The sequence below is a fragment of the Triticum dicoccoides genome, chromosome 3B, assembly GCF_002162155.2.
Source record: "Triticum dicoccoides isolate Atlit2015 ecotype Zavitan chromosome 3B, WEW_v2.0, whole genome shotgun sequence".
Classification (NCBI taxonomy): domain Eukaryota; kingdom Viridiplantae; phylum Streptophyta; class Magnoliopsida; order Poales; family Poaceae; genus Triticum; species Triticum dicoccoides.
The window spans coordinates 803,900,581-803,910,706 of record NC_041385.1 but is presented as its reverse complement, the minus strand read 5'-3'; the positions used below and the strand labels follow the sequence as shown (position 1 = coordinate 803,910,706).

General features: G+C 51.3%; 1 pseudogene; it reads right to left on the bottom strand.

Moving 5' to 3' along the window:
- The window catches only part of LOC119280097, a 102,292-nt pseudogene that overhangs the window by 28,780 nt on the left and 63,386 nt on the right, over positions 1-10,126 (bottom strand).

The window sequence follows — 10,126 nt, the reverse complement described above, 5'->3', positions numbered from 1 at the left end:
CGATGGCTGTTAACTGAACCTGATCGAGCGATTCCTTCTCTACTGCTCCTAACTGAAGCCGATCGATTGGATGAACAGTGAGTGTTGCAGGGGGTTTGGATGAACAGTGAGCGGTGGCGTTGCCTCTGGATGAACAGGACCCCGTGGTGTGGAGGGCTGGATGAACAGTAGACGGTGGAGGGGTGGCCGTGGAGGGGTGGTTGAACAGGACCCCGTGGTGTGGAGGGCTAGATTAACAATAGACGGTGGAGGGGTGCCCGTGGAGGGGTGGTTGAACAGTAGCCGGTGGAGTAGCGCGCGGTGGAGGCTGGATGAACAGGAGCCCGTGGAGGCTGGAGGAGGTCGATGGTAGCCCATGGAGGCTGGAGGAGGTCGACGGTGGAGATGAACAGTATCTCGTGGAGTCCCGTTTTGCGGTACGCCACACCCCTCCCGATGAACAGGACCCCAGTTTCGACCGTAGTGCTCCAACACAAGTCCGTTTCGTCCATTTTGCGGTACACCACACTCCTCCTGGTCAACAGGACCCCCGTTTCGACCGTAGGAGGTCAGTTTCCTTCGTTTTGCGGTACGCCACACCCCTCCCGATCAACAGGACCCCCATTTCGACCGTAGGAGGTCCGTTTCCTCCGTTTTGCGGTACGCCACACCCCTCCCGATCAACAGGACCCCGTTCTGAACGTAGGAGGTCTGTTTCCTCTGTTGTGCGGTACGCCAGGCCTCATTTCCATCGCCTGTTCCGTCCAAGCTGGTTGGCTCCCACGCGTTCCGTTGCCTCCCGATGAACACGAGGCATTCCGTTGCCTCCCCATGAACACGATGCATTCCGTTGCCTCCCCATGAACACGACGACAACTCTGTTTCTCCGTTCTGACCCAGCCATGTACACGAGCCCTGGCCGTACGTATGCGCGAGTAGGCGTTCGAGACCCCGCCCGTATGTACGTACGTGGCCGTATTTTCTTTCTTGCACCCTGGTCGTTGTACGTACGTGTACATGCTATGTGTGCGCCTCTACTATGACACATACGCGCCTCTACTACGACACGTGCGCGCCTCTACATCGACCAGTATATATGTACGTACACGTTCGCGACCAGAATGACAACGCTACGTATGCTTCGACCAGGTGGGTCCCAACTGTCAGCCACTTCCTTGCGTGTGAAAATGTAGCCGGTGGGTCCCAGCAGTCAGAGGGGCGAATTATTTTTTTTTGCCCGGACACACTTCCTTTGCGTGCAAAGATGTAGCTGGTGGGTCCCAGCAGTCAGGGGGGCGAATCGTTTTTTCTTGCCTGGATGCACTTCCTTGCGTGCGAAGATGTAGCTGGTGGGTTCCAGCAGTCAGGGGGGCGAATCGTTTTTTTTGCCCGGACGCACTTCCTTGCATGCGAAGATGTAGCTGGTGGGTCCCAGCAGTCAGGGGGAAACTTTTTTTCGTGAAATACGGTGGCCCATCCGGTGGGTCCCTACTGTCAGGTGGAGGAATCATTATTTTGCGCGTAATAAGGAGGCACTTCCTTGCTGCGGCCGTGGACCCAGCTGTCAGCCTCTCCACGTACAGTCCACGTCCGATGGAAGTCGTTCCTTGACCATGCCATGCCGAGAGCACCACGGCGGTGGATGACGGCGAGGCCTAGGAAGGGGACGACTCGGAGCCGCGGAAGACGCAGCAGTGGATGCCCACGCGAAGAGGAGTACGAGGGTTCACTGGTTCGGCTGCGGTGTGAGGCTGTTGTCGCCGCAGAATAATAGGGGGTGTGGGTGAGTAGGGGGATGGCCTGGCCAGCGGTGGGAGTAGTAGGGGGCGGTGAGGCCTTCGCGGCATCACAGCTGGCCACGGGAGGTAGGAGCATGCGGCACGACCGGCGCTGGTTTGGGCGGCTGGAGCAAGAAGACCAAAGGTTGAAGAAGCACTACAACCGTTGGATGAACATCGTACGGTAACAGGAGCTAGAATCGTTCATATTGACTAAGTTGACAAAGCCCTCCGTCCCCGTCAACTTGGTAGGCCCACAAGTCAGCCTCCCAGTATGCTGGATTCCAGCTGGCAGGGGGAGTATTCATTTTTTTGTGCGTAATAAGGAGGCACTTCCTTGCGTGCGAAGATAGCTGGTGGATCCGACAAGTCAGGGGGGCATGTTTTTTTCGTGAAATACAGAGGCCCTTCCGGTGTGTCCCAGATGTCAGGTGGAGGAATCATTATTTTGCGCGTAATAAGGAGGCATTTCCTTGTGTGCGGCCGTGGACCCAGCTGTCAGCCTCTCCACGCACAGTCTACTTCCGATGGTGTCGTTCGTTGACCATGTTGACCACACCATGCCGAGCGCATCCAAGGTGGTGGATGACGGTGAGGCCCCAGACAGCAACGAGCCAGAGATGGGAAGACGCGGGAGTAGAGTCGCAAACGGAGAGGTGTACGAGGGTTAACTGGTTCTAGTGCGGTGTGGTTCAGCAGTCGGTGGAGAAGAACAGGAGGTGTGGAGGGGTGGAGGGATGGCCTGGCGAACGGTGGAGTAGCGCTTCATAGCGAAGCGTGCTAAGCAGAGTTGCTAGCAGCAGGAGGCAGGAGGTGGTCCCGGTGGCGCTGGAGGAAAAAGACGAGAGATTGAAGATGGATGTCGGTCGTTGGATGTAAATCCAACGGCTAACATGTCAGAATCATTTGTTGACTAAATTGACAACGACTTGCGTTGGCTTCGACCTATTGGCCCACATTTCAGCCTCAAAAAATGTGGCACGTATTCAACCCATTTTTTCAGAATTTACAGTCTTTTTTTGCATGGTAGAATTTACAGTCAATTTGATCTTTTTTTTGAATTACAGCCATTAGCTGGGCTGGGTGAACAATTAATGTAGCGTCCATGCGGCCCATTTATTTTATTTCCTAAAAAATTACAGGCCATTTGCACTTTCTCGAAATACACGATTTTGCTGGGCTGATTCTAATTATAATGTTGGGTTGGGCCAGCAATGTTATCAAAAAATAAAAAGGGGCTGAGCATTTTGTTATAAATATATTTAAATAATAATTGATATTATTACATTCGTCCTTAAATCTTACCAAGCTTTTTTACACAATCACTAGGATTTTCGTGCCAAAACAATCCAGGATTTTATTTGTTAAGAAATTATTTTTATAAGTTAATAAGATGTGGGATATTGTTTTCTTACATATGTAAGTATCTGTTAAATATACGATGACAATAAAAATAATATATAATAACATATAAAATAATTTAAATATATATAATATAGTTAGAAGGGAAACATAAGTTGTACCTGGCGTTCCTATTCTTATATAGAAAAATAGAATAGACCTCTGTGTTTTCTTCAAAAAAATACATAAATTGGGCTGCCAAAAATAAAACCTCGGATGGGAGGTCCATAGGCCGGTCGATACATGACGGCCCTAAGAAAATACAAACAGGCCCTCCCATCCGAGGTCATGGGCTGCACATGTTAAAAATGAAAGCCTAGACGGGGCAGCCCAAAACCACGTCCAACACTTGCCAAAACTTCGTCCCTCGTTTTATCTGTGTTTCGCACACTCGTCATTGTGTGGGCATTTTGACTGTGCATCATATGAAGATGTGCTATGCATGAATGTTGATCAGCATGATGTTAACTGGCTGGTAGTTCCATTTTTGACCATCAATAAAACTTCCAATATGATGTTAACCCTGTTTGAAAAGGTCGTGTTAATATAAATGCTCTGCCTCTGAAAGTTGCAGTTTCTTATCTGAAACTGAACTTGCAGTTTCTTATCTGAAACCGAAACTTGCAGTTTCTTCTCGTCTGCACTTTTATACTCATATGGAACTACATTTTTTTAAGTGCTAAAAATAGATCTCTAGAATTCATAAAATTCTTCATACGCTCAATACTGCAAATCTGAAATTCAAAAGACATTCATATCTGAAAGTACTATCAAAATACACAACACAAAACACAATTCACAACCTGCAAATACTGACAACCCTAAGCTCCTCCTGACAATTCACAACCTGCCCGACTATTGGGCTGGGGGGTATCCCCCTATTCCTCGGCGGCAGACAGCCGCCCCGTGAGGCGATGTGAACGGCGAGGGAGACGATGGCGGGGAAGCGTCGTCAGTCCAATTGCTTTTCTCCTCTTGCAGTTGGGTTCGGTCGATGAAGACTCCACCAGCTCGCTGTAGATGCTCGATCCTTCAATCTTTGGTGGATGCTCCATCTGGGATCGATACTCCCACCATCGCTCCCTCACGATCGGATTCGGTGAATCTGTTTGCTCCATGGCCCAGAGGAGTAGCTCTATGTACTCTAGCGCGACTCCCTCCGGGAGTATCGCCGCCTTTTCGCTCTGTTGTAGATATTTGGCCATGGATGTCGCCGTCGCCGCTAGTTGGTCCTTGTTGTCAAACAAAGACTGTATCTCCAACATCGTAGCTAGCTTCACAGGGTCGCCGTCTGTGATCCTCACGTATCGATTGTACTCCTCCATCGATCTACTTCTCCACATCACCTTCACTCGCCGGTGGTGGTTTTTGAATGGAAGAGGAGAGGAGCAGCGCTAGTTTTGGATTAGAACGGGAGAGGAGCGATGCTGGTTTTGGGCTGGAACATGAGAGGAGGGGCGATGGTTTTGAAATGGAAGAGGAGAGGAGCGGCGCTGGATTTAGATTGGAACAGGAGAGGAGCGGCGGTGGTTTAAGAGGAGAAGAGCGGAAGAGCGGCACTGGTCTTGGAAGTATCTATTTGTTGTTTTGCATATTTTGGGTCAAAGTTTGACCACGTACTGTATTTGACAAGCAAAATGTGAATGCATGTCACCAAAAATTGTATCGTTTGGTTCGTATCTGAATGTACTTTCAAATTATATTATTTTTGCAATGTATAACATATATTTTATGTGCGAAAATCATGGTCAATTATGACCCAGAATAAAAGGGAGACTAGTTAATGTGGGGTCGCTTTCTTAATTAAAGGGTAAATTCATTTTGATTTTGATCTAGTCACAGCGCGCCGGCCCTCTCGCCCAATCCTAAATCGCTGCCGCACGCTCCCCTCCCTCTTCTCCATTGCAAAACCACCTCCTCTCCTCTCCATCATCTCCATTCCAAAACCAGCGTCTTGCCTCTCCCTCTTCTGATCTTATCCATTGCAAAACGACCTCCTCTCCTCTCCATCATCTCCATTCCAAAACCACCTCCTCCCCTCTCCATCATCTCCATTCCAAAAGCACCGTCTCGCCTCTCCCTCTTCTCTATTGCAAGACCACCGTCTCTCCTCCCATCTTCCAAAGCTAGCACCAGACCACTCAGAAGGACATCTATGGAGAGGATGCAGCAGCGAATCAGGCAGATCGCCGACAGTGACCAGGCAAAGTTAGCCAGGTTGAAGGAGATCCTTAGTTGGTTTGACAATGAATGGGAGATTTCGAGGATGGTGCGGGCCATGTGGCAATGTATGCGAAAGAGCGAGACGGCGACGATGAGGGCGACGATGTACATGTACTCCTCGGTGGCAGTCACGCTGCAGTCCTACGAGTTCATCGAGTATCTCCTATGGGCGATGGAGCAGACAGATTCGCCCGAGGAGACAATCAGGCGGAGGTGGTGGGCGTATAGGTCAAAGGTCGAGCACCCAGAGGATAACGAATCGATCGAGTATGGTGTGCCGTTCGTGAGGGTGCAGAGCTAGCCGGAGCCACAGGAGTATTCGTTCAACCACCGCAAGAGGAGGCCGGATGGTGCAACATCGCTTCCCCGCCGTTCTCCACAGTTCCCTCGATGCTCGCCTCGTTTCAACGGTGGTTGTCGGTGTCAAAACCGGCGGATCTCGGGTAGGGGGTCCCGAACTGTGCGTCTAGGCGGATGGTAACAGGAGACGAGTGACACGATGTTTTTACCCAGGTTCGGGCCCTCTTGATGGAGGTAAAACCCTACGTCCTGCTTGATTAATATTGATGATGTGGGTTACAAGAGTAGATCTACCACGAGATCAAGGAGGCTAAACCCTAGAAGCTAGCCTATGGTATCATTGTTGTTCACCCTACGGACTAAGGCCATCCGGTTTATATAGACACCGGAGAGGGCTAGGGTTACACAGAGTCGGTTACAAAGGTAGGAGATCTACATATCCGTATCGCCAAGCTTGCCTTCCACGCCAAGGAAAGTCCCATCCGGACACGGGACGAAGTCTTCAATATTGTATCTTCATAGTCTTGGAGTCCGGCCGATGATGATAGTTCGGCTATCCGGACACCCCCTAGTCCGGGACTCCCTCAGTAGCCCCCGAACCAGGCTTCAATAACGACGAATCCGGCGCGTATGTTGTCTTTGGCGTTTGCAAGGCGGGTTCTTCATCATGCTCCATGTGTTTGCCGGAGAGTGTCCGGTTGCTTCATAAATGCTGCGCTCCTTGGCTTCCGCGTCCAATAATGGTCTTCTTCCACGCGTCGCACGAATGCGAAAAGCCAGGGTATTTTTATGTTTTACGCCCTAGCTGCGCAAATAAGCTGCCTATAAGAGAGGCGAGGATCCAGATCTAAATCACATCATCCTCCTTCCGCAAGCACTCATCGAGGCGCATCTGACACCAAACCCATTCCAACATGGACAGTCGACGCGGCTCCTCGTCTCGCGCTCCCAGCCCTAAGCCAGGAGATTGGAGGAGATGCTCAGTCCCTCACAGCGAGTTAGTGACGCTCCAAGCAGAGGGATATCTTCCCCCGGCCTTCATGGTTCTGGTTCGAGCCGGACTGGCCACCTACAAAGGTGGGAAGCAGGCGGAGAGCGCCCCCAATCCCTCCAAAGGAGAGCGGGTGTGCTTTGTCTCCTACTTAATAAGGGGACTCGGATTTCCTATACACCTGTTTCTCCGGGGGCTCCTGGAGTTCTACGGACTCCAGCTTCATCACCTACACCTGCCTCCATTTTGCACATCGCGGGCTTCGTAGCTCTGTGTGAGCTGTTCTTGGGCATTGAGCCCCATTTTGCGCTGTGGAAGAGGCCGTCCTGCCTCGTACCCTACTCTCACGAGGGGTCGACATATCAAGTGGGCGGAGCCGAAATATGGCACATCGCCGGGACCGGATACCTGTCCGGGACTCCGAAGAAGGCGTCCGAAGATTGGCCTTCGGAGTGGTTTTATATGGAGGACGCTCCGCTGCCAGATCCAGTCCGGATCGGCCTTTCGGAGTTCAGCAATGCTCCCTTGAAGAAATGCCTAAGTTGGCGCCCACGGAGCCCTCGACGAGAAGGTGATAGTAGCGTCCATTACTTGATGGGCCGGATACGGCTGCTAGCCCATTCCGGATTAACCATGATCGGAGTCATGGCCACATGCATTATGCGTGGGGTGCAGCCGCTCCAATATAGGGGCCACCCCATGTGGGACTTCAACGGAGACGACGACGCCACCCGTCATGGCCGCAAGGGACCTGGCTCGGCCGACGATCTGGCGAAGATCCTGTCCGGCTTGTACAAGGGGGAGAAGGAGGACTTCCTCCGCACGAATCCTCTGAATGGATCTTCCATGAACAACCCTCGAAGCTGGGTAAGCGGTCGCATGCATATCCAAACCGTGCCTTTAAAAGCAATTGTCTTATTGTATGATTTTGACACAGGAACTGCGTCGGGATGTGGAGGGCATAAAAAGCCCAGCCCCACAACCCGAAGACCCAGAAAGGTCACTTGATCCGGCCTCCGAAGAGGATTCGGACTTAGCGGTGGAACTGATCGACGGGGTGTACCACCAGCTTAGCATAGATAATGCTTTAGTCGCCATTATGGCTGACTACCCCAGTTTGTGTCCGGCTTCCCCGGTGAGTACGACCGAAGTCCTGGCGCGGTTACTTCTTTAATGCTTAGTTCTGACCACCGTGCACCAATGGTGTTTGGCAGGAAGCGCCTTTACGGCGGGAAGCCGAGCCCGCGTCGACCGGCCAACAAGGGTCAGTCCGGCCCAGCAGGCGGAAGAGGAGTGCGACGCGAACTGAAACGTCGCCGCAACGGTACGGAGCACCGCTATTTTTAAGGGAAGGATTCCCAGGAGGTATATTAATGCTCATAACTTTTCCAGAAAGAGCGCTCGCCGGACAGTGTCCGGAGAGGTTGCCAATCAAGCCTCCGCCAGCCATGCTCCAACGCATGGCCCGGAAGGGGGGCGAATACAAGGCATGAGTCGGACGCTCCTCCGACGGAGGATGCCGACAGGCTGTCCGCCACCCGGTATGAGGTGGAGAGCGCCATGAATCACAGGCGTCGCCGGACAGTTCTTCATGATGCGTGTTTCTCCCCGGAGGCGTTAAATGCCTTTGATGCGGGAAACGCGCACCTCCGTGCCGCTCAAGATGGGTTAACCAGAGCCACGGAGCAGTATGTTAAAGACATACGTGTAAGTAATTTTAATAGTTATATATGCCAGTAGCCTCCGAGACTTAAAATGGTTAAAATAACTGATTTAAGGATCAATCTTTATGCAGGATCTTACGGAGAAGAATACCCATCTATCCCAGGAGCTCCAAGAGTGCAAGGCCCAACTAGAGGCCGCACTGGCCGCCACAGGGGGAGCCACAGAGACCCCCGCTGGTAAGACGTACTTTGAAAAGATAATTAATTAACAAAGTGCGGCGTGAATCTGACAATAATATTGCAGAGGGCGCCGGACTAGATCCGGACAAGCAACAGCTACTGCGTCAGCTAAAGGCTGGCGAGAGGGTGCTTATGAAGGTGCAGCAGGAGAGAAACAAGCTCCAAGATGCCCACATCCAGCTAGGAGAAGAGCTGAAAGGTGTTCGGGCCCAGCTGTCTGGCTCCTTGAAGGAGAATCAGCGACTTCATCGCGACATTTATTGTAAGTGCTTGAGCAAATTCCTTTGAAAAGAAGAATTCGGCGAGGAAGTCGTTTGACAGAAATATGTCTTTAGGTGTGCTCACAGGTCGCCCTGCGGAGGAAATGCCTGGGTCAACAGGTGACCAACTTCCCGAGCTGGTGCAATTGTTCGAACGTGTTCGGCGGGCGATGAGTGGCATCGTTCAGGCTTTATGGCCATCCGTCTCCCTACCCGAGGGCCTTGGTGAGCTTGCTGAGAAGCTCCAGGGAGCATGGCGACGCCTCCATTTGTGGAAGATAGCGGCCTGCCGTCAGGGCGCCAGGGAGGCCTGGGCCATGGTGAAGACGCGCTACCCGAAGGCTGACCCAAACCACATGGCCGAGGTCGGACCTGCGGGGCCTGATGGGAAGGAGATCCCTGTGAGCTTGATGTATGGCCAAGTAGAGCTGGCCGCGAAATATTCCCAACAGGACTGTAAATTAGACAGCCTGTTAGATGGGATTGAGGAGGAGTACAATCAGTCGGTTTGACGATGTAATTTGAAATGACATGTAAGATGCCTTCTAGCCGGATTGTAGATCGTTTGTCTTTGCGGACTGTTTCGCTTCAACCTCGGGACCCAACAGTCTGGAGTGTGTCCGAATACCCCTACGGTTATAAAAGAACCGGGGCATGCATGGAGACAAGGTGTCGGGGTCATAATTGCTTTATCAGACAAGTGCCCAACTAGTTATGTTATATTACATGGTTAGTAAGAAACATCTTCCAGGGAGAATAGTTCCGTTAAGGGTTCCTTTCCCTGGGAGGCATGCCCTAAGGTGCAATGCCGGACTGCAAAAATAGCAGAAAAAGCATCTGGGGGCTTATAAATAAGTAAGTAATAAATCATCTTTCAAGTCACCGACCGAATATTCTCTTAAGAACGCTAGCTTTCGGCTTCACCCAGTCTGAGGTACACATCCGGCTAACCCGGCAGTAACAATCGCAGAGGTGCTCCCTTTACCTCCTAGCCGAACAATCGGGAATGTAGGGGTAAGCACAGGAGCCAGGCAACCCAGCTTGGCCAAAACTTAAGTCATATCGATGCATATAATGGTGAATAAAAGGTACATGCGGAAGTATGACACATGTATTGGACGTGAAGCCCATATTAATAATCTTCTGGTAAAGAAGCCCCCAGGTATAATGAGTGCTAGGAGCACATCAAGTGTGTGCGAACAAAGCGCAAATCAGCCTATAAAAGGTATTGAAAAAAAGTGGGAAGAAGGAGGGGGACAAGAGACAATAAAAAAAATATAAAAAGGTGGA